General features: G+C 43.5%; 1 pseudogene; it reads right to left on the reverse strand.

Annotated features, from left to right (window-relative positions):
• Nucleotides 1-997: 997 nt before the first annotated feature.
• Nucleotides 998-22716, reverse strand: part of LOC113018524 (nuclear factor 1 X-type-like) — a 28042-nt pseudogene continuing 6323 nt past the window's right edge.

Raw genomic sequence — 22716 nt, forward strand, 5'->3', positions numbered from 1 at the left:
AACAATAAAAAGAGGAACTAAATCACACCAATTTCCTTTAGTACTATGTATACTGCTTGAAAAAGCTCTGAAGAATAGGAAGAGAAAGATACAGAAGAAGCATGAAGGAGGGGACTTTTTTTGAGATGGGCACTCAGGATTACAAGATGGAATCTGTGAACAAAAGGCACTTTTTAGGGACAACCTTTAAAGATGCTCTGAGTCTATAACACTACATCACCAAACAAATATTTATAATCATTTACAGCGGGGAAGGGGATTGGGGGAGGATGGTGGTGTGTGTGTGTGTGTGTGTGTGCATGTGTGTGTGGAGGGTTGGGATAGGGGGGTAGGGTTCACATTGTTGGTAAATTGATGACAGCACCCCCCCCCCCCAGCCAGACAGAGGCCGCTGATTCCCTCTTTCTTTCTTTCTTTCTTTCTTTCTTTCTTGTTTAAACAAGTAGACATTTACATTAAAAAACCAAAATAAAAGAAACATTTTCTTTAATTTCTATGGACGTCATCATCGGTGGTTTGGACTGGGGAATCCGTACTTGTGCATCTCCCAAAAATGGGGAAGATCTTGTCTTTGTCCCACGCTAGATGTGTTGGACATAACATGATGGAGAAGAAAAGAAAGAAAAGAAACAAGATCTGACGTGATTTTCATTTTTTCCCTGTTTGTTTGTCCTGCAGTGGCGATAAAGTTCGGGGAGGAAAAATGCCTTTTGTCCTACAATGAACCTCTCACCCCCCCGCCCCCCTCCCTCGGTAAATACAAAAAGAGAAATAGAATAACGCACACTTTCCTAAAATTTGCTTTTTATGATAACACTTAGTTCTTGTTTATTATTATTTATGTATAATAGAGACTGAATGTACTTTATTCTTTTACGAAAGCACCAGTTGTCATAGTGATATATATTTTACGAGTTGCAAAATTGTTCCTTCAGCCCTCCCATGGTTTTTGAAAACAAATGAATAGAAATGAAGTTTTTAAAAATGAACAAAAAAATGTAAAATAATTTCCCCAAACTTACTTACAAAGACTGGGATTTTTTTTCTCGCTGCTCTCATATTTAGAGTCCCGGAGCAGGTGGACTTTAAAACAAACAAAAGCCCCTCCCCCCCAAAAAAGATAAAACAAAGAAAAAAGAAGAGGGTTTCCCTCTTTCTGTGTGACACCCTCAAACAATCGCTAACAAACAAACACAATTCCTCTACCAAGGCATTGCACATGGCTCAATCAACATACATCATTTAGTTTCAAGAACAATACTTCCCATCAAGACACGAAAGAAAACAACAAAACCTAATCTGCTTTATCTTTTAACCTCAACTACGTCATCATCACTTGTTGTCTATGTATCTACTGTTGCGTTTGCCGTCCTTTAGCTTTATGTCCTGTAACGCGGGTGCGAGCGGGTTTACAAACTGGTACTTTAGCTCAAATCAGCTTTTTCTGTGTGTGTGGTTTTTTTCTGAGATGCATCCTATGACTGTGCGATGTACGCCATGCTTCAAAAAATAACTAGACTGCCACAGAGCTTATCTTGCAAATAAAAAAAGTATATATCTATAAATATATATGTGTATTATATATAAAGATGCTTGTGATTATCTAGTGAGCTGTCAACGTGTTTTTTTCTCCCCCTACTGACATAAATGTTTTTTCCACCATTCACTATAGCTTATATGTGAGAAAAAGAACCTGAATTCATGTTTGACAAATTGCATAATGGGAATACAGAGGCACTTCCATAGATTAGAAAAGAAATCACCTTTAGCCGTCGTTAATGTCTTACTCAGCGGAGCTAGATCTCTCTACGAAGCTGATGAGATGATCGCCATCGATTGGCCAGCTATGTCGCGCTTTTCCCTGCAGTGAAGAACGTGGCCAGGCAGTCCAGTTATTTTGTGAGGTTGGATGGGTGATTAGCTTTTTAGTAGGGCTAAATTTGTGTGCTGATTCTTTATATAGTTCTAGATAATGATTGAAAGCATAAAGGCCTCCTCAGATTGTCTATCTTTAAGACTTCCCTTTGAATTGAGTCGGGCACGGGGGACGTGTTAGTAGTGAGTGGTCTTCGTAAGTCTGTGTGGAGTTTTTTTTTAAAGAAGTGGCGATCTGTGCTCTACAAGTGTGATTCCATCCCAGTAATACATCCACTGATTTGCAATACTAAGTGGTGGTCGATCTATTGTAACCATTACAAAAAAAAGTCTGATAAGGTTGGCTGGCATGATTGTATTAGTGCAGTTTTTTGATCTATAAGGGCTCTTCCATTCACCGTAGCTCAGTGGGAGTGCTGGTGCGTGTGTGTGCGTGTAAGTGTGTGTTGTGGTAATGCTATATCCAACACTACCAAGCAGCCTTTACCTGATCCTGTGCACCGGCGTTTAAACGGGCACACCCGTGATCCGTCCTACTGCTAAGCCTCGGCTCTCGTCCCCTCTCCAAAAACAGCCAGATATGTCACATATTCATTTTGCTCCGCAGTGTGGCCCCCTCTGCTCTTGGAGCAGCGGCTCGTCTGGGAGTGTAAACAACAGGGTAAACTTTAGGGAGACAGAAAGAAGAGCTACTCTCTCCTTAACTCTGGGTCCCATCTTCAGCAACCTTCCCTCCTCAGATCTGTTTTCTATCACTCGTACATCCCCACCAGCAGCCACTAGCTGTACCTGGATCCAAATAGTAGGCGCGACTATTTTGTCTTCTTCCCCTGACCGTTATGGCCGAGCAGGCGATCTCCCAGAAAAATAAGCTTCCTGTGATTGTCAAAACCCTGCATCGTGTTGTTCTACAGGAGACGTTCATCTGGAAAATATGCTTGTTCGATGGGTCACCTTCACATGAAGCAGCTAGGTGGCTCTGTTCAAAGGTAACGAGGGTCCCCGCATTCGTGTGAATCTTACTGCCTTCACCCCAAACAGTCGCCGAGGTTTCCTGGTTCTGCTGGAGGTTTCTTCCTGTTAAAGGGGAGTTCTTCCTTGCCAGTGTCACCAAGCACTTGCTCACAGGGGTCATGCGATTACTGGGGTTTTCTCTGTATCATTGCAGGGTCTTTGCCTTAAAATATTCAGCACCTTGAGGCAATTGGCATTGCGATTTGGCGTTATATAAATAAAATTGAATTAGTCAGGGTAGTTCCAATGTACTAGAATCAGGATAAAAGCAAAGTGAAGTGTCAACTAAGGAAATATACGCTCCACCTCTGGTGGAAAGTGAGGCTAGAGCGGAAGTGCTGAAAACCTGGGCTTTTTCTAATGGCCAGCAGGGGGCGACTCCTGTTTGCAAAATCTGATTGTATCCAAGTCTATGAGGAAACGATCCTCCGTATCACTTTCTGACCTCAAGAAGTACTTTTGTAATGAATTCATGGTCTCAATCGCTAAACTGACGTCTTCATTGATATAAACTCTGAATTTCTAGTGAAGCAGTCATGCTTTTGCATGTGGCTGCCCTGTGTTCCTGGGTTTTAAGTCAAAGCCACAGTTAGCTTATGATGTCCAACTGCCAAAAAGCTCGACTTAACATATACAATCAACACTAGTTACCTAGTGGATTACTTTCAAATGCTTTGTTCTTTCTAGGATTCTCACAGTAACGGTGTTTTCACAGGACACTGCATTGCAAAGCTACAAAACGCCTGAGCTGCCGTCTAAACCGTCGCAGAGTTGATTTCAACATTCCTAAAAAAATGACCAAACGGGTTTCGGGTCTAAACCCTCTTAAAACTGCTCATATTCTGCACGGATATGTCGATATAAAATCATCATATAATCAAAACGGTCACTGGGGGTGCAGGTTTGGTGGTTTTATTAACTTTGGACAGAACCAAGCCAGCTAACCTCAGCTAAGCCAACCAGCTGTAGCGGTATCAATCAACTCATCTCAACTCCCTGGAAAAAGAAGCAAATAAGCATATTTCCCAAATGTTTTTGCAAGCGCTACTTGATCTGGGTAAGCTAACCACCCTGTCTCCACTGCTTCAACATACCGCTTCTGACTGTGTTTCTCTTTAAGGTGCTGTCATTCAAATACAAAACAATTATAAAATAGTACAAATCCAAAAGAGGAATAAATTCAAATAAGAGAACACACGAGAGATAATAAAATCATTCATCTACATTACATAAGGGCAAATTGGGAACCAATAGCTGCTGCCTGTAGCTGTGAAGCTGTCAGTAATTATATAGTCACACTGCGATTTTCAGTGTGTGTGTGTGTGTGTGTGTGTGCGCACAATGTTTGGATATCTAATTAAGGTAGAAAGACTTCACTGGGCTTAAAAAAATAAGAATGAAATAACACAACACCACCACCTATAAATACTACAACCTAAATGTGAGACTGGGCACGTGTGTGTGTGTGTGTGTGTGTGTTTTCATACATGCTGTGGTCATGGCACAGACTGAGTGATTGTTCTGAATGTGGGGAGACATGAGAGTGAGTGGAGGCCAATGATCTGTCGAACTGAAAGATGGGGGCTGAGGACTTGTGAAGGCTTCTTGTACCTCAGGTTTGTTTCCTCTTTAAAACTTTTAAAATAGGCAAGTCTGGTTTACCTCCCATGCCTTGTAGGTAAATAGTGCACATCTTTAAGATTAGTGTTAATTGATTCAGCTTGTAGTGCAACCCTTAATCAAGTTTTGGCATGGTCACTAGTTAGTAGTAGGGTGAAAGGGGCTATTTTAGGTCATTCAGAAGGATAGAAACATTGGTCATTTGGATTTTGTTTTGAGTGATGACAGACATCACAGGAGCGTGGACTGCAGCTTTCCCTGGAAACCGAATTGCTTTGATTAGACTGTGACTTGAATTTGTATTTGCTAGACAACTGATTTTTCTAAGCCATTTGTTACACAATGCGTCTTTATAAAGTAGGAGAAGCCGACGGTTTTCATCCTCAGGTTCCTCCTGCGCTGCTGTGCTGGTTCGGTGGTTTGAGGAGAGATGCCTCCTTGCTGCTGCCGTCCCCTTACCCCCCCTTCTCCCTGTCATCCCGGCATCCTCTTGTCCATCTATTCGTCTTTCAACGTATCCATCTTTGCTTGAAACGGGTCCTGCCTCTGACTGTGTGTAAGTAAGTCCAGAGTTCCACTAAAAGCGTCATGCTGCTGTAATTTCCTGCGTTGCCTGGTTACATTTTGTATCAGGTGAGACATACTGTCAGGGCCAGTCGGTGGGTGGGTTGGAGGACAATTATTATCCTGCGGGTTGTTTCTCTGGTTCTTTTTGTGTTTTTTGTTGTTGTTTTTCTATTTCTGATTGCAAAGAAAGAATTCTAGTTGCTGGTTTGCACACAGATCTTGTCAGAGGAACCAAGACTGAAAAAGAAAAGAGAGGGAAAGACGGGATGAGATTATGTTACTAACAAAAATAGTAAACAGCTTAAATAAACTTTATGTGCACAAAATGTGACCCACTGTGTTTGTTCAAAATAAACTGGGATTACTACTTTGCAGCTTCCACCAACCAGTGAAGCTGCAGTTTACCTGCGTGTCTGACTCTTTACTGTTGGCCACCAAAGGTTAGTGCAGTCATTTCAGCCTCCTACCAAATGTTAAACATCACCACAATCTTCTCTCTGTTTCTCCGTTATGGCATCAATCCGATTGTTCAGTCTGACGTCACTAGCCGTGTCTGCGCCTAAACTCCGCTGCAGGTCCATATATCAAACGATCACTATGGCATTACTGAGAGTTGAAAAACTGTCTAAAGTCTTTCATCTTTAATAAAATGATCAGCGTTCTGCTCTACCAGGTGTAACAATTGAGTTTAACATCCAGGCATCCATGAAAACGGAATTTATGACATTTAACGGAGGTAGAAGTTAGCAGGGAGTTAGCTCGCTAGCTTCTATCTAAATACAATATAGCATGTCCTGACTGCGGGGTTTTGGAAACAAATTAAAACGTACAGCTCTGCTATCACTTCCAGCATAAATGAAGACAGAAAACTAAACAGCAGTGACGTTTGTAGGGTTACTGAAGTTGGGCTAGCTGCTATATAATGATGTGCTACGTGACCGCTAGCGACACAGCTATGTTAGCATAATATAAACAAGCTAACTTTTTTTCCACTCGATAAAAGTTAACGTGAGTGTTCTCGGTGGTCAGGAACAAATGTAATCGCATGGCAGGATGCTGTAAAAGGACCAAACTTCAGCCAGGAGAACAACTGAGATAATCCATCCATAATACGAGGTTAGTAATTCATATACTGCTGCATGGGCTGGGCTGTAGTTACATCCTAAGGTTTTAAAAACTGAGCTTAAATAAATGATTAGCAGTAATAAAAGCCGAGGGAGGTCAACAGTGATCACTGACTGTTTTAGGAGCTTTTTGAGATCAAATAGAAGAAAATACATAACATTAAACATGTTAACAACACAAAAGCCATATTAAACGCAGACTACTTTAGACCCGGAAGTAGGATTCGTCACGTCATCACTGAACAACCGGATAATGCCCATAAATGTGTTTGAAGAAAAATATGATGATATCCTTTAACCTGTTTGTTATGAAATGCTATCATCTTTTATTCTAACACACTGGTGTGAAAGTTTGTCATAATCTGAGTAAATACACAAGAATTTGCACCAAATCCAAATCAGTTCATCCTTTAGTGTAAGTGAACATTCCTGCCAAATTAAAGGTGTTTTCTCACATGAGGTTGCTGTGACCTTCACCTCGGAGCATGGATGATCAACCTGAAAACAATGCCTGTAGCCACACCTGTCACCAGCTGTATAACGAATGCCCATCCAAAGAGCAACTGCACCACAAATGGTTTCTGAAAATGTCTGCACACCGTGTTGGCTTTTGGCTTCAGGGGGTTCCTCTAGTTTTTAAATACAGTGAATGACAGAATTGTCATCTGGGCCTCTAGCCCAGCTTATTACCATCGAGTCTGTTCATTTCTGGAGAGAAGTACAGTATGTCTTGAATTTGGCTGAGTAGTTAATAGCTCCTAATAGCCAAGCAGCAGCAGGGAGATAGCAGTCTGGCGCTCTGTGTCACTTGCGCCTTCTTCACGTTGAGTTTTCTTCTCCTCAGCATGAGCAAGGAGCAGAAATGGGTCACCGCCACTGTTGTTGGCTGCCCTGCTTGGCCTCCAGGATCTGGCACTGTGGGCTGGTGCACCAACATTCTAGAAGTCAAGCCTTGGAAACTACTCTGCGCCTCCAGGGAAGCAGCCTTTTGTTTTGTTTGACTCTAACAGGTCGCATGAATACCCCCCTGCCTCCCTCCTGCCTCCTGCCCTTCTCAGCTACCCTACTCCCCTTGGGCACGGTCCCAGCAGGCCTTGGGCATTGTAACTTCTCCCTTCTTAGTTACTCTGTCCCTCTGTGTATGTGCTTACAGACACACACAATCCATCTATCTCCCGTGAACACTCCCACTAAATCCTTGGCAGCAGACAGTGACCACCCTCTTTTCTTTCCTGCCCCCCTCTCGAGCAACCCCTTCTCAAATTCAAGATCAACTGGCTATGACATCATGTCTGGTTGCCGGGGGTAACGAGACGGCCAGGACGTGACTTCTATAGGGGCCGAAACTCTCTGTTGCTCTGTTCCCTCCATTTTCCCCTCTCGCCTTGCCCTGCTGGTATCTAGTTTCTCGTCTCGCCTGGATGTAGCACCCAACGTTTGCCACTAGAGGGAGGACAAAGCCCAGCGCTGGTCCCATGTCACTGCAGAGACACGTGTAAACAGTTGGTGCCGTGTGTGTTTTAGCTACGCATTGAAAAGTAAAACCATATTTCAGACAATTTGTCCTAGTCGGTACAGAACATCTCAACTTTTCTATGAGACACACAGCCAGAAGTTTTTGGTTACCTCTGTCCAAATACATCTGTGTTCTTGGTGCTATATTTTTTTAATGTTTTTATGGTTTAGGCCTAATGAAACCAAAGACATAGCGGTAAGTAATATTTTTGACAACAATGTGTTGGCAACAGTTTGGGGAATCCGATATTTTGCTACACACAGAGCCAGATCCATGAAGAAATAGTTTTAATGTGAATTAACTTCACTTGGCGTTAAGGGGAACTCTGACTGCAAGTCTTTATTGCCTGAATTCAGTGCTTTAACTCACAATAATGGCCTTGTGGTTAAAGAGCAGAGGCAGTTAGAGGAGCAGATTAATACCCACGGATCTTGAACCTGATGTTTAACAATTAAATACAGTTTGTATGTGATGTTCGCGTGTCCACACAGTTTGGCCACATGATGTGTGCAAAGTTCAACTTCCAAGAAAATAGAAACAACTTAGAGTTAAGCAACATAAACATTTCATCAGCAAAGAAAACGTTTATGAAGTGATGGAACAAAAAGAGATGAACAGTGAAGCAATGAAGGGTAAAGAGCAGAGTATAATGAGCGGAGGGGCAGAAATGGAAAGGGAGAAAAGAGAGAGAACAGAGGGCAGAGAAACAAGGGAGGAGATCAGCAAAGCAGTTTCAGATGGTTTCCATGTGTCGACGAGTGGAGCTGAGCTGGCTCCAGGCGGGTGTGGTTGGACATTAATGAGAAAAGTACTGGTGGTAATGGAGGAGGCACATGAATGAGGTGCAGGGTGGTGAAGGGGAGGAAGAAAGAAGGTGAGAGAAGGAGAAAGTAAAAGGCAGAGAGTGAGCAAAGTGTGGTAAAGCTAAAAGGACGGAGAAAGAGAAGTAGGAAAAAAAAGGGGGGGCAAGAGGAGGGAAAGGAAAGGAAGCAAGTAGAGAAAAAAAAAGCTGTGAGTAAAGGAGCCTGAAGGGTAGGCTCCATGTGTGCCAAATAAACAGTTGAGCACATATGGTAAACCACACACGTACTGTAAAATACAGATGTACAAATGCACACATTGATGGCGAGCTGTGGGATGGTGCGAGAGAAGAGGTGGAGGAAACCGTGCAGCAGGTTTCAGGCAGTGAGGGAATAAGAAATATTTTGGCGTACATCCACGCAGTTAATAAGTTTCCAGAGTTTGACCAGTAATTGCAGCGAAAACAGCTGAGTTTCCTCCTCACTCTCCTACAAAGCGAGAAAAACTGCCAGTATATCACCCAACTCCTACCTGTGTCTGCTGCGGGATGTTCAGAAAGTTGTTGTCCCGTGATCCGATGCCGACAAACCTGTTGGGAGCTGTGGCGCCTGGCGTGGAGTATGCTACGGAAACAGAAGGAGGACAGAAAATCATCAGTGCCAACTAAACAGCTAGCACTGCAACCTCTCATGGAGTCTTAACTGGAAAGGTGCAAATTCTGCGAAGTAAATGTGTACACTCATTTTATGAAAGTACAGTGAAGAAAGGTGTTCTACTTTCATGACTGTAAGCTAAACCGAATGTAGCTACCTGCTTGTTTAGCTTAGCATAGCATTAAAACTGACCATAGGCTGGATAAAATGTGATGAATGTAGCCACGGTGACACCACTTATTGGGTTGTAAAGCACTCTTTTAAAGCTCCAACAATATCTTTTTGTCTGCTCCCATGTTGTTGTTGTTGTTTTTCTTTTAGAAACAAGTGACTACACACGGCTGAGCATAGAGTGCTAGCTTATCAGGTAACGCTAGCAAGAACGCCTTGGCTAGCAAGCGGCACCCATTAATATTACAATTTCTCTCTATCTGTTTAATTCTTAATGACTTTTAAAAAGAGTACAATTCACTCTTCATTTAATAATTATAAAATAAAGACAGGACCCATTTTTTTCAAGACTAAGGAACATGGACATCTATGGGTTTAGCTTGTTTTTGGAGTCAGTTGTTTTCTGGCATTTTAGTGTTGACTTTATTATGCGTTTGTTTGTTTGTTTGTTTGTTTTATCTCTGCAGGTTGATACTTGACTAAATAGCTAGCACAATCCAAAGTTAGCAAAACCCCTGGAGCCAAAAAAACTAAACAAAAACAAAACATAGCCATACCTGTTGAAAACCGAGATTCTAAATTAAGCAAACTGACGTTACCTTCATGTGATTGAGCGATTTAAATGTTTAAACTTTTTCTTCTTCTAACTTTGGCAAAAAAGCAAATCATTGTAAATGGTCATTGCTTCAACATGAAATGGCATATATTAAACCTAATAGATTTTAGGAAACAGGCGCTTGCTTCTACCGAAAGTACAGCTATACATCATTGAGGTCATTAAGACCCCATGGAAATCTGGCATGCAAACTCAGATCTCCCCGGGTGATTAAGGATACTTGATAAACTTCGTTGGAAGCGATTATGCACACTGAAATTCTGACACTGAGGAGTCAGGGACATTTAAAACCCAGTGGCATCAACGTCTCTGACAAATTTAGGGCAGTTTGAGGTACCCTACGGACTCCAGAATCTGAATCTCACTGAGGCATTCAGAGATGTAGTGTGTAGACTTGTGCATACGTGTGTCTGTTTGAGTGGAGGAAAGGGAGGACAAGAATGAGAGACAGGAAGGAAGATAGATATACATCCATGTGTTTCTAAGAATTGGAATAACATAGATAAGACATAGAAGACTTTGAGACGCTGACTGGGGGTAAAACAAAAACACTATATTTGAAGGAGAGCTAAAAACAAACAAAAAAAGTGCTCCATCCAGTGCCCCTCCTACCACAGGTGAGAGAATGTACTGTATGACTGACAAAAATTTAAATGCACACCCTGTTCTTGCTCTCTAACAACTACCATGCAACAAAAGAAGCTAAAGCAAAAGAGGTACCAGTAAGGTTATTCCATAAGGTGTCCCAATCTCTACTGGAATGTTCTTGGAGTCCATATAAATTAACTGCCCTAAATTTGTGCCCTTTCATAAGCAACAATAAGTTAAAAATAAAAATCTTCTTACGAGGTTTAGCGATGTGCCCAGAGAAGGAAGAAAAGAGGATTTAGAAGTAGAAGAAGTGGAGCGGTGATGTAGCTTTCTCACACCAGGCCACGCAAAATGGGTTCAACATGTAGAGCTCCTGAAACTCATGGGACCTAATACAGAACCCTGATGAATGCCACCCAAGTCCATAATGAAGACTACTTTGAGCCAAACCTTTGATGGCCTTGATCTACTCTATTGTGCTCCACAGTATATTCTGTGCTTGCTGTTATTGCCTTCCACGGGGCTAGGGAGATGCGATGCTGGATACACAATGATGGGGCGAAGTTGGAGGAAGAACACTGACAAAGGTCCTTTGCCTGGAGAGGGTTGGGATTTTCTGATTTGTTTTTTTATATTTCTTTTTTTTGGTGTTGGTTTGGTTTTGAGAACGGTCTCTGCGGGGTCACTTACACGGAGATGCGGGCGAGGAGAGTCCGCCGTCAGGGGGCGTGCTGTTGGGTTTAGAGTCGGGCATGGGAAGGGGCACTGGGCGGGCCACTGGGGGAGGTGGAGGCAGCAAGAAGGAGCCTGGCATTTTGCTCTGGCCGCTCCCGTTTGGCTGCAGACAACACAAATAGGGTCAGGAGGGCGACATGCGACAATCCGCAGACACGGAATGAAAACAGGACGCAGCTTGGGAGGCCAGGTCCAAAAAAATATCCATGACGGCGGGAGGAGGAGTGGGAGGGGGGGAGCGATGGTGGAAGGAGGAAGAGGAGGAGGGTGGGAAACAACAACCAAAGGAATGATGTATGTGGACGGCATCTTTCATGAAGGTGTGAAAAATAATAATCACCACAGGGTTTGAAAGGAGTAGGAGTTGGAGCTAAAGGTGAGAGGTTCCACAGGGGTGGTCCGTGTCGGGTGGAGGAGGAGTGGAGGAGGGAAGTGAGCAAACTGTTTGACTGGGTTCGTCCAGAAGATGGCAAGAAATCAAAACCATGGAAGGATACTCTTCTACACAAGCACAACACCACCAACAACAGCAGCACCAAACAACCAAAACTTCAACTAAAATCAGAACGGCTAAGAATGAAAACAGAAACACGATGACACAACACAGGGCGGGGATGCTTGACTTGAAGTGTGCCGTGACTGATTCATTCTCGTGCTGATGGTTATAATTTCTGAGGGGTTGGGTGGAGCAGAAGAAAGAAATAAAAAGAGGAGGAGGGGGAACGTCAGGGTCTGAAAGAGGAAACGGCAAAATGACATCGACAAGACAGTACAAAGATTTGTAGACCAGCTGAGTAAACGAATGTGACGTGTGCTGTATTTGTGTCGCCGTGGGTATATTTCCCTATAATGTAGGTGGACACATCGTCAAAGAAGCTCTCTGCCATTCCTAGTTTATTCAAAGTAATAGTATAATGGTTCATTCATGATTTCAAATTTAGGACCATAGTTACAGTTGAACTAGCTTTTAGACTTTTGAATATGTCATTAGATTCCAATGAGGTATGATCAAGATGTGCAACTACAACAAAATTTCCAAATTAAGACAAAAAGAAAGAGATTTGTATACGTCTATTCAAGCTGCTCAAATTCTCACCTATAAATCTATTAAACTAGTTAACTCCAAGCACCAAAATGACAGATGAAGGATTAAAACTAAAACAAGCACTATTCTTGAATATGTATCACATCTGTCAGTCACATGATCCGAGAAAAAAAGCAAAAACCAACAGAACCTCAGGGATAATGTGCATACCTCTCATTTGGTGAACCTGACATCATGTTACGTTATAATTAACTGAGAAAGACGAGCCACAAACACAGATTTCATTATGCACACAGCTTCCGTATGCTGCACTGTTTCACTAACATACGGTGGTCCCTCGCTATAACGCGCTTCAGCTTTCGCGGTCTCGCTGTTTCACGGATTTTTTGTGTGCAATTTTGCATTCTTTTTTTTTTTTTTTTTACAGCGCATTGTGTCCTGCATCCTGATTGGCTGCAGACCATTGTCAATCAATCTCGTGCCATGTCTCCTGCACAGTACAGAACGCGTTCAGCTTGTCAAATTTACATAAATCATGTTTACTTTCATTGGTGGCGGGTCTTACCTGCCCAGCGGCCTGCCCTGAGCCATCGGCACAGACAAACTGCACAAATTCCTTCAGGGGATCCTGTCCAGGGTGGTGGTGATAGCGGATGGTTGGGTGGGTGAAGTAGGGGCTAGACTGCTGGATGATGGAGGGAGATGGGAAGTGCAGGGCCGAGGCTGAAGCACGGGGGCTCCCTGTAAACACAGACGTTTGGTATTAGAGGAAACACGAGCAGAGGAAGAGCGGGACACGAACCGCTGAGTTTCTAAACATTCTTACAGTTGGGAGAGATGAACTGAGCAACCATCAAATGATAGCAAGAATATCACATCGCAACTGGAAACAATAAAACTTAAATCTGGTTTTAAGATGAAAGGAACTCGGTTTTTCTAGGAAAAGCTAATTTCGAGTTAATAGGTATTGTATGCATTGCTTATTTTTATGACTCCTCCAGTAAACCCTTACAGCTTTATTGAAGAAATTTATATGAAACGCTGCATCCAGATGAACACAATGAACTTTTCGGAAAGAGATTTTTACACACGCATATTCACATCTGAACACTCACTGAGACAATGTAACAATTTAGGGCAACGCCGTTCAGACTGCACACACTTCTAAATGGGCACAAATTCAGCAGATAAAAGCGCTGCATTTTGAAATCAGATCCAAAAAGCCTGTTAAAAAACACAAAGAGATCATTGAGGAGTGTCTTATATTAGCCTGTCTTAATGCCTGCGCTCCTGTGTGCTGTTTTTGAGGGTGTGATTCACTGGCGTTGATGCATTTTGGCATTTACATACTAAAGCCTTTTTTATCTGACACATTTTGTTTCTAAGACAGAATTAATCTGTAAATACTCTCTAAATCTGAGTTAATATTTTTTCTGCTAAATGGCTTGTGAGCTTTATATCTGTGTATGTGCACGACAGGTGCGGAGATGCAAAATATAACTGCATTCTGTGGGCTAATAAGCTTACAGAAACAAAAAACATTCTGTTTTTCACCAAAGAAAATAGTGAAACTCACACCAAACAGATGAATATATGTCTGAGGTGCGAAAGGGGAGCAGTTGGTTGAGCCCTACCACACCGAGCACAAAGCCCTCCCTGTCCAGACTTATATCCATTACTAAATCTCCTTGTTTTGTATTAGTAGCCTGTTCTCTTAGCTGTGCCAGTTTAACACCCACCCCATCCCATACAGGCCCCCCAGCTGCCCACGTTGGGCTGCCAATGCTCTTTAGTGCTTGCATCTTATACATTGTGTGTGAGTGCACTTCATAAGGGTGCCAACCCTGCTGCATTACCCCCCAGACAAGGGCCTATGCTTCAGGGCCCAGCAGCACCTTGCTTCCATGCCAGGCTGCCTGCTCCCAAGTGAAGCAGTCGCCCTGCTCCTATAGTCGCATACTAATCCCATTAGACACTGGGTGAAGGCCAAATGCTGGGGGTATGGGAGTATGGATGGGGTGGTGGTGGCCCCTTCATACTTTCACCTTCTTTTGATTCCCATCATATTTGCCTTTAAACTGGCAAAGCCCAACGAGCCCTTCACTGATACACCTGACATGTCACAGAGGTATTAAGAATGTTAAGATATTAAAATATTGCTAAATAAATTCATTATAATCCTTCTTATACAGTTGAAATATCCGTGTTTGCTTAGTTTCTAACCGTGCTATGCTAATATCCAGGGTGGTAGAAGCTGGACATTTAAACCAAACGGTCACTACTTGAAGGCTAATATTTATCAGCTGTTTTAAAACGTTTCCTTTACTTTCAGCTAATGGTGGAAACAATTTATTCATTTCTTTTAGATAACAGATATACATTTTGTAGGTATTCCACTCATTATTGCACTACTTTAGCTAACTATTTTACAAACGTCAGCCAACTAATCTTGTTACTTTCAGCTAGCTGTGTAAGAATTTATCTGTCATTTCAGAAACATGTATTTAGCTTTGTGTAATTTTTTCAACATTTAGAAATGATTTTGAGCTCTTCCAGCATTTTAGACATTCCTGCTAGCTAAGTGTTTCAAATACTTTTTGAAACTGTACATCCAAACTGTCTGTTACATACACTATAATTTGTTTGGTTCATCTGCTAACTAGCACATGGTCCTTCAATACAAACACAGATTTTTTTATATAGGGAATTTGCAAAAAACAGTGGAACCATGGCTGACGTGGCTGAAGGGAGAGACTCCATGAAAGCCACCCTTTAGCACCGTTGCTGCTATGAACAGCTGGGCCCTGCATGCTCCTTATTCCCACTTTCAATCCTTTAAATCTCTTGGATCTTGTCTTTTACGTAGAATAACAACAATGCTGATGATGTGGTAACCACTTCAAACTAGCATGGCAGCATTCCCAGTGTGCACGCTGCCACAGTTTGTATAAAAAAACAATCCCAAAGTGGTGTAACTTAGAACCTCTGGCCACCGCAAGGATGGGATATTGTATACATGTGTGCACGATGGTGTGAACACTAACAGTGCATGTATGTGTGTGTGGAGACTGGATTTGCTGTAGTCACATCTCAAGAGGTTCTGTCAACAAGCGCTGAGTAGGGTTTAATGACATGGCGGTCAACCTCACATCTGCTCAGTGACTAAAAAATCCTTTGATGTAGCGCAAGCACAAGGGTAATTATCTCCAGTGAGCTCCTTTACTTTGTGAATTTAGAAAAGTACATAAAAAAGAGAAAGTCTCTAATTTTGATCTGTACTGGTAAAAAATTATGATTTCTGTATTTATATTTGGAAGCTCTTTAGCTCCACGTGTAAATAAAGTGGCAGGGTTTAAAGATTGATCTGGTACACAGTAGCTCAGACTCAAAACATCACTTTGTGGCCGTGCTAGTTTGAATTACGTGTTCAACCTGGACTTCCCAAACTGGAAAGGGAAGCAAATCAATAGGAATTTCAAGAAAAAACCCGTAACGTGACTAGTTGACTAATTAAAGGTCATGAAGCAAAATGATTTGAATGAATGACTGATTTCCTTCCTGTCTGGAATGATACATATTCACTACTGTTACCACTAAGTATCAGTATGACCTTGCAGCTTGCAGATTTTGATAAAAGGACCCCGTTAAGACAAAACAAAAACGGGAATTTATCAAATTGTTACAAACCAACAGTGAGTTTGGGGATTGAGACCATGGCAGTTGCGCAGTTGGCGTCATTACCGTCAGACATTAAAAGGAAATGTTTAAGACCAACAAATAGAAGCTGAGATAGTGACTTTTAGTTTGTACTAATGAGGGAAGCTCTAGACCCCATAACTCAACAGCGTCTTTCAGACCCACTCTTCAAGTAATTCTGACTTTCTGGTAAAAATGTAAAGCGTTCAGCCAGGGATGAGATAACCTGTTGGCCCATTATGAAGTCATCGAGGTCTTTTTGCCAACGAGTCAAACTTGTTTTCAGAGCTAGAAAATAAAAATGCAACAATTCTACTTCTACAGTTCTTGGGACTGTACTAGGGCAGCTTTGCATCTTTTACAGTTTTGAAGTAATGCTTATTTCTTTTTTGCTGAGCCTGGTCATAGCCTAGTCGACCTGCCTTCATTTCCCCCTTGATTGGCTGCCAGGAGGCTCGAACAACGACTAAGGTGAGGTTGCTTTGGCTCACAGCCAAAGCTGTGACATCATGCAGAGCCAAGAGTTACGTGGTATTTAGAACAGCCTGAAGCCTTGGCCTTTGGCTCACCAGGGATTAGTCGTGCGTACACTTACCTCATTCATTTGAAATTTTGTCCATGTTTATCGTGAGAAAATCTGAATTTGGACCCCCCCCCTCAAAAAAAACAAAGCAAACAAACAAACAAAAATCCTAACAATAGCTTCTTTATTCATTACTCATTTCCACCTGTGGTCCTGAGACTGGTTTGCCATCCAGGAGTCTTGAAATGAATACTGGGAGTGGATGGGTAAAGAGGAAGCTGTTTTATTCATGTAACATCTTGACTGATCTGACAAGAACAGGTTGCAATATCCACCAAATCCCTCTAAGAGGACAGAGGCAATCTACAGAAGAGTACAACTAACAGCCATCCACCACCAGACAGAACTAGAGAAGCCACACACACACCCAGAAACCCTGCAAGCTCCATCACCGGCAAGACCTGCACCCTACGAGGTAGGAGGAGGCAGAAGAGGACGAGGCACAGACCCACAGAGTTACCTGCCAGCTTCCCAGCCACTCCCCATCTCCCAAAGACCAACGCCCCCAGCTCTAAACCACAGAGGGGTAGGGTGGGGGATGGGGGCACTGAAAAAGTGAGAAGTGGGTAGGAGGAGATGGTGAGGAGGGGGAGAGGAAGGGGTTGGGGCGATCAGGGGGGGATCGGGGAGCTGGGTTGGTCTCACCTGGTCTCACTCCCGCCAGCATTGGCAGTGGGTGGTGGGTGAACGCCATGCGGGGGGACCTCGTCTGGGAGGACAGGGCGCTGAAATCGAATTTCCCCGGCTTCTTTAAGTGAACCAGGCGACGAGAGTCCTGGCAAAAAGGGGATCAACAAAATGGCAGAACAGAGACGAGGTTTTAATCAAACATGGCTCCTTTTCTTACTTTGACTCTACTCAAAAAAAGAAAAAGAAATTTATCAGACTTTGTCAGATTTGATTACAAGAATCAAATGATTATGATCGACTGAAATCAATGGATTGATCGACTGATTCATTCATTGATTTGTTTGATTGGCTTAACATACAGATGGGTCCTCACAACCTGTCTATTCTGTGTCTGTACAGTCAGCGGGCTGTACCGTGTCTGGGGGCTGAGGGCAGGGGTCCGGTGAGAGGCCATGGTTCGAAGCAGCGGGGGTTCAGAGCAAAGGGAGGTGACGGGAGAGGGGAAGGGGTGGGTCGGGTTCAGGTCGAGAGGCTGGGGGCACAGCGTCAGGACAGAGGAGAGCTGGGAAATGCAATAGCAGTTCAACTATGGTCACCACTGAGTGTATGAACAACACAGCAATCCCCCTGCTTACTTTAACCACTGAAATCTAATCAAACGGTCTCCTTTGTGAGGCGCAAACTACCCGACTAATCCCACACGACAACGCTCTCAGAGCCCGGCGTCGCTACAGAGAACTTCAGGAACGCAGTCAACAAACATGCCAACCAACCTACTCACTGCACTTGTCAGGATGCCTCTTTAGAATGAATGGGATTCTGGATGGCCTCATATCTGGGGCAGACTGTGCTTTCGATTCAATGCCAGCATGAGCTGTGCAACTACATATAGCTGCAGACGAGCATGCCAGAACATACATCAATGGATCCTCTGATGTAGTGCCCTTCTGCATATCTGACTGTCAGGTATTTTATGTTACTGACTTATAGTATTTCATAAAGACGTGCTTGAACTTATATACACACACACAGACGCGCGCACACACACAAGCTGCTCAGGCGGGTGGTAAGCACCGGGCGAACTGCCCAGTAAAGGCTAGATGGCAGAGCTGTAGAAAGATGGAAGAAGTTAAGCAGGAGCGGAGCGGTGACGGCATGGCCGGCACACACAGACAAACATATTAAAGTTTCCCCCCTTGTCTATAAATGTCGGCCGAGGCTAAAAGCCTGCATGAAATATCCCTTAGTTTGGCAAAAAAGGGGCACACAAAGTATAGGCCCAGCTCACCAGCGGACCAGAAACATGGCCAAAAGTGTGAGAGCTACAGATAAAAGAGGCTCTCTTCTGTGATCAAGGCCTTGTGTGGTGGGTGCTGAGGGAATTTATTTTGATGTATGGTAATCCAAAGGCACAATTTAGACTTTCTGGGTTTGAGGAATGGTGCCAAATGTGTATCTGACCTCTGCGTGGAACCGCAATGTTGAATATAAGCTGAAATAAAACTCTGGAAAGAAAAAAATCCATAAAACAGAGAATAATGAGGAAGTTAAAGTACAGAAAAGTACATCAGCATGGACACACAGAGCTCATTACTTTTCTCTGGAACATGCGGAGCTCGTGTTTTGCTTCACATTTGGTTGAAAGAATAGAGCGATAAACAACCTTGGCGAGAAGGACGCCCGTAAACTACTAAGCGACACAATATTCACACATATAAAACAAACACACTCGAATAAAGACGTGGATCATTTCAACACGGCCCGAGAGATGTGGAAATAGATTTTATGAGCTGAGCTTATAAAGTCTAACACAGCAGATTTCTAAACAGCTTTTTCTTAAATGCTAAACTGGGAAAATGTTTTATCACTATTTAGCCACAATGCTCACAGGCACCACGGGTGCAGCTGTGCTTGTGTGGGCACCTATAAGCACAGAAAAAGGTGGGCGCTGGCACTTATGTTCAGATAGGCACGTCACGTGACTTCACGAGTAGGTGGGAGGAGCGGACACGGCGAGGAGGGTGAGATGCACTTTATTCACCGATAGATTTATGAGACAAATATCATCCATCTGGTGATGCTTTCTTGGGGGCATATTACAACCAATTTACAGCTAGTACAGTAAAGCTGCAATCTACTGTTAACAGACTGTGGAATATTCAGCAATCAGCCAGAACTTTCAAATCACTGGCAAGTGAAGTGAGTAACATTTATAATGCCATTAAAATGTAATATTATGCTGGAAACTTTGGATGATGTCATACATGTGGCTGTTACTTTGACATGCATTACCCACCACGACGTTGATCCAGACCAAGCCCACCCTTTCCCTCGTGATGACTACTGTACTCCCTGCTGGCAGGCAGCATGCCTGCCAAACTCCTCACGAATGGCTCAAGAAACGTAAGAGCTCAAATTTTCAAGCCTCCAAAGTCTTAAAATTGTAAAATGACAGAGCATCACAGCACCCAATGAGGTCCCCTGTCCATACCCCAACAGGTCAGAGCTGTTTGGCATGTTAGGCAGATGGTTTTAGTTTTGTGGCAAATCTCAAGGAGTAGTACGTAAGGATGTACCCAATGATGAGCGGTGCTCAGGAGACGTGCAGAATCAATCAGGCTCTGGAGTATCTTTGAAGGAGTCGAGACCACAGATACGGCTCCATGTTCAGATTTTTTTTATTTGAGGGTTTAAATTGTAATAAAATACTATTTGGGAGTATCAGAGATGTCACTGTCGTAGCACCGTGAGCATGTGTCTTTTTTATTTCACACATCAAATGAGCAGCTGCGCAGGATTTCTTGCAGCAGCAACCTGAAAGCAGCTGACCACCACAAACAGCAGCGTTTCTGTTTTGATGTAATTTTCATTTTTATTATCCTTTGAAAACGTCTCCCATCACGATTGGTTTCAACGTAATGGAAATAAAAGGACATGATATGCCTAATTTTGACTAATATCTGATACTTGTGGGCATTTTTGTGTAGATGCAAGTTTAAATAATGGTTTTAGCAGGGCTCTGTCTCTTCACAGGTTATCTGCAGCCATGTTCAGCTGAACGGGTTAAACAGGGATGGCTCTCTGTAGATCAGCTCTAGTCTTTGGCTGGAAGTCTTAGAAAATGTTCATTTCTCTGGTTCTGCATTGGTTTAGCTATTTTATAAAATGAATTTGTAACTTCTGAGTTCTTCAACTTTCTCCCCCCCCACACACACACACACACACACACACACATGAAAAGACATAATTTAAATGGTGTTAAAGCCACAGAGACTGAATGTAAACATGCTGTGTATTCAATGCTTCCCTGCAGCAAAGCCTGTTTGGCTGCAGTTCCTCTGTTGGACGTATAGGCAAGACTCTGTGCTGCCACATCCCAACTTTAATTATAACCAGCTTATTATGCACAAACAGCCTTAAATTATACATATTGTTTTTAGTCTCTGTGATATTCCCTAATTAGTCGCTATCTTGCTGAAATATCTATCTATGCGGCTTCTCAGTGAGGAGCAGCAAATGAGGCCCAGATGCCCAATGAAAGCTTTGTCTGATAAAGCTAACAGAAGTTACTCTGATCTCTCTCTTAATCTGTGCGTGAGAGAGCGCGTGTGTGTCTGCACATATGCACGCACGCACACATACACAGTTGTTTGTTCTACGTTATTTCTGTGTCCTGCTCCTGGCACGCTGCGCTAACAGACTGGCAGCCAATTGCTCCATGACCCTGTAGTCTTGCCATGCTAACAAGCTGGCGACCACACAAACCCCCTAACTGTCACAGAACTGGTCCACTAGCATGTGCGCGCGCACAACAGAGAGACGACAGATCTCGTGCACTCCTCGTTCAGGTAAGCGAGGAACAACAGTGTACATCAGCAGAGCAAAGCACCTCATTATACTCGCTGCCACGCGCAACATTAGCGCTCGTAAACACTAAGATTCAGCGCAAGGACACCTCCGCAAGACAGCCACACACATGACGATTTAATGCCCAGATAATTAGCTTGTAATCTCTGTCAAAATCACAAATACACGGGAAACCCACCCCCTCCTTCCCTTACTGAAAGGCTGATAGTGGGCTTTCCCACCACTGAGCAGCAGCAGCAAGCAGGCAGAAGGAGAGAGCGGAGCAGAGCTGAGCGGGAGACAGCGGACTTAATGATGAATTACATGATCACCTGCTATGCCTCAGAGCTTTTCATTCAGGTAGAGAATCACCTTCTGAGCACGCAGAGGCGGAGACTCTCCCCTTTCCTTCCCCCCACCCCCCTCCCCCTGTCCTCCGCCCCTCTTCTCCTCTCCACATCTCTCACTCCCAACACCACCACCACCATCACCAGAACAGATGTCTGCTGTAACCCAGTAGCTCCCTTCGCTGTAGACACATGGAGGCGCCATCTGGACCGGAACGCTGCTCCTCTCCAGATTGGGGAGCGTGCTTATGTGTGTGTGAATGTAAATCAGAGAAGGCGCTTAAATTTAGTTTTCTGTGCGCGTACGCATGTGTCTGCATGTCATTTGTAAATGTGCGCGTTAGTGAGTAAGCATGTCTCGCAGACAGAAGGCGCCTTGTGCATTGATGACACACCTGAGTGCCTTTAGTCTTGTTTGTTTGGGTCGTATGTTGTTTTTCCTGCGCTGTCTTTCAGAGATGGTTGAGTCAGGCCTACAGCAGGTGGGACGCCACTCAACAGCTCTGTCTAAACAACCGGCAGGACGAAGCAGCAACCCCCATTCACACACCCCGCTCCTCCTTCTTTGTGTCTTTCAGTGCTTGCTTTCTCTCTCCGGGCTCAACAACAAAATTACAACACCCAAGGCACTCAGCTGAACGCCGCTGACAAACTCATACCACCTCGCAAACTCGGTTTGCAGTCTGTGGTTTTTCAGATATGATAATGCACCTAATTGCATATGTAGACTAGGGTTTACATCAGTATAAGAGCATTCAGACATGTTCTCAATGCCACAGAGACGTCTTTATCCTCCTAGACATCACATTTCTTTCACAGATTTACATCTTTAATGCAGACAGGCGGAAGATGTTATGGAGCTACTGGGCTACCAAAAGGCTTTGGTGAACCCACAATGGACAACAGCAGACATCTGGTAGAAAACACAACCCCACCCAGCAGCAGCATAGCCAGAGAACAGGACACAAACAGAGGGATGAAGAGAAGAGAAGAGAGGGACAAATGAAAAATAACCCAGATTCGCTCTGAGAGCTCACAGATTTGAAGAAAGGACAGAAAGAGATGTACACAAGCTGAGGGTGGTGTGAGCGGAGGTAGAGCATGTATACATGAACACAGTATAATGTTAATGTTGTTCTAACCATGGTAAGGAAACTGCACTCCATCGCTCTCATGCTTAATCTTCCTCTCCTGCACACTGGCCAAATGGTGCTGCACTGAAAGGCCAAACAGGGAGAAGGGAAGAGTTAACAATGGAAGAGGGGAGGAGAGAAAAAGAGACATCG

The sequence above is a fragment of the Astatotilapia calliptera genome, unplaced genomic scaffold (assembly GCF_900246225.1).
Source record: "Astatotilapia calliptera unplaced genomic scaffold, fAstCal1.2 U_scaffold_99, whole genome shotgun sequence".
NCBI lineage: Eukaryota > Metazoa > Chordata > Actinopteri > Cichliformes > Cichlidae > Astatotilapia > Astatotilapia calliptera.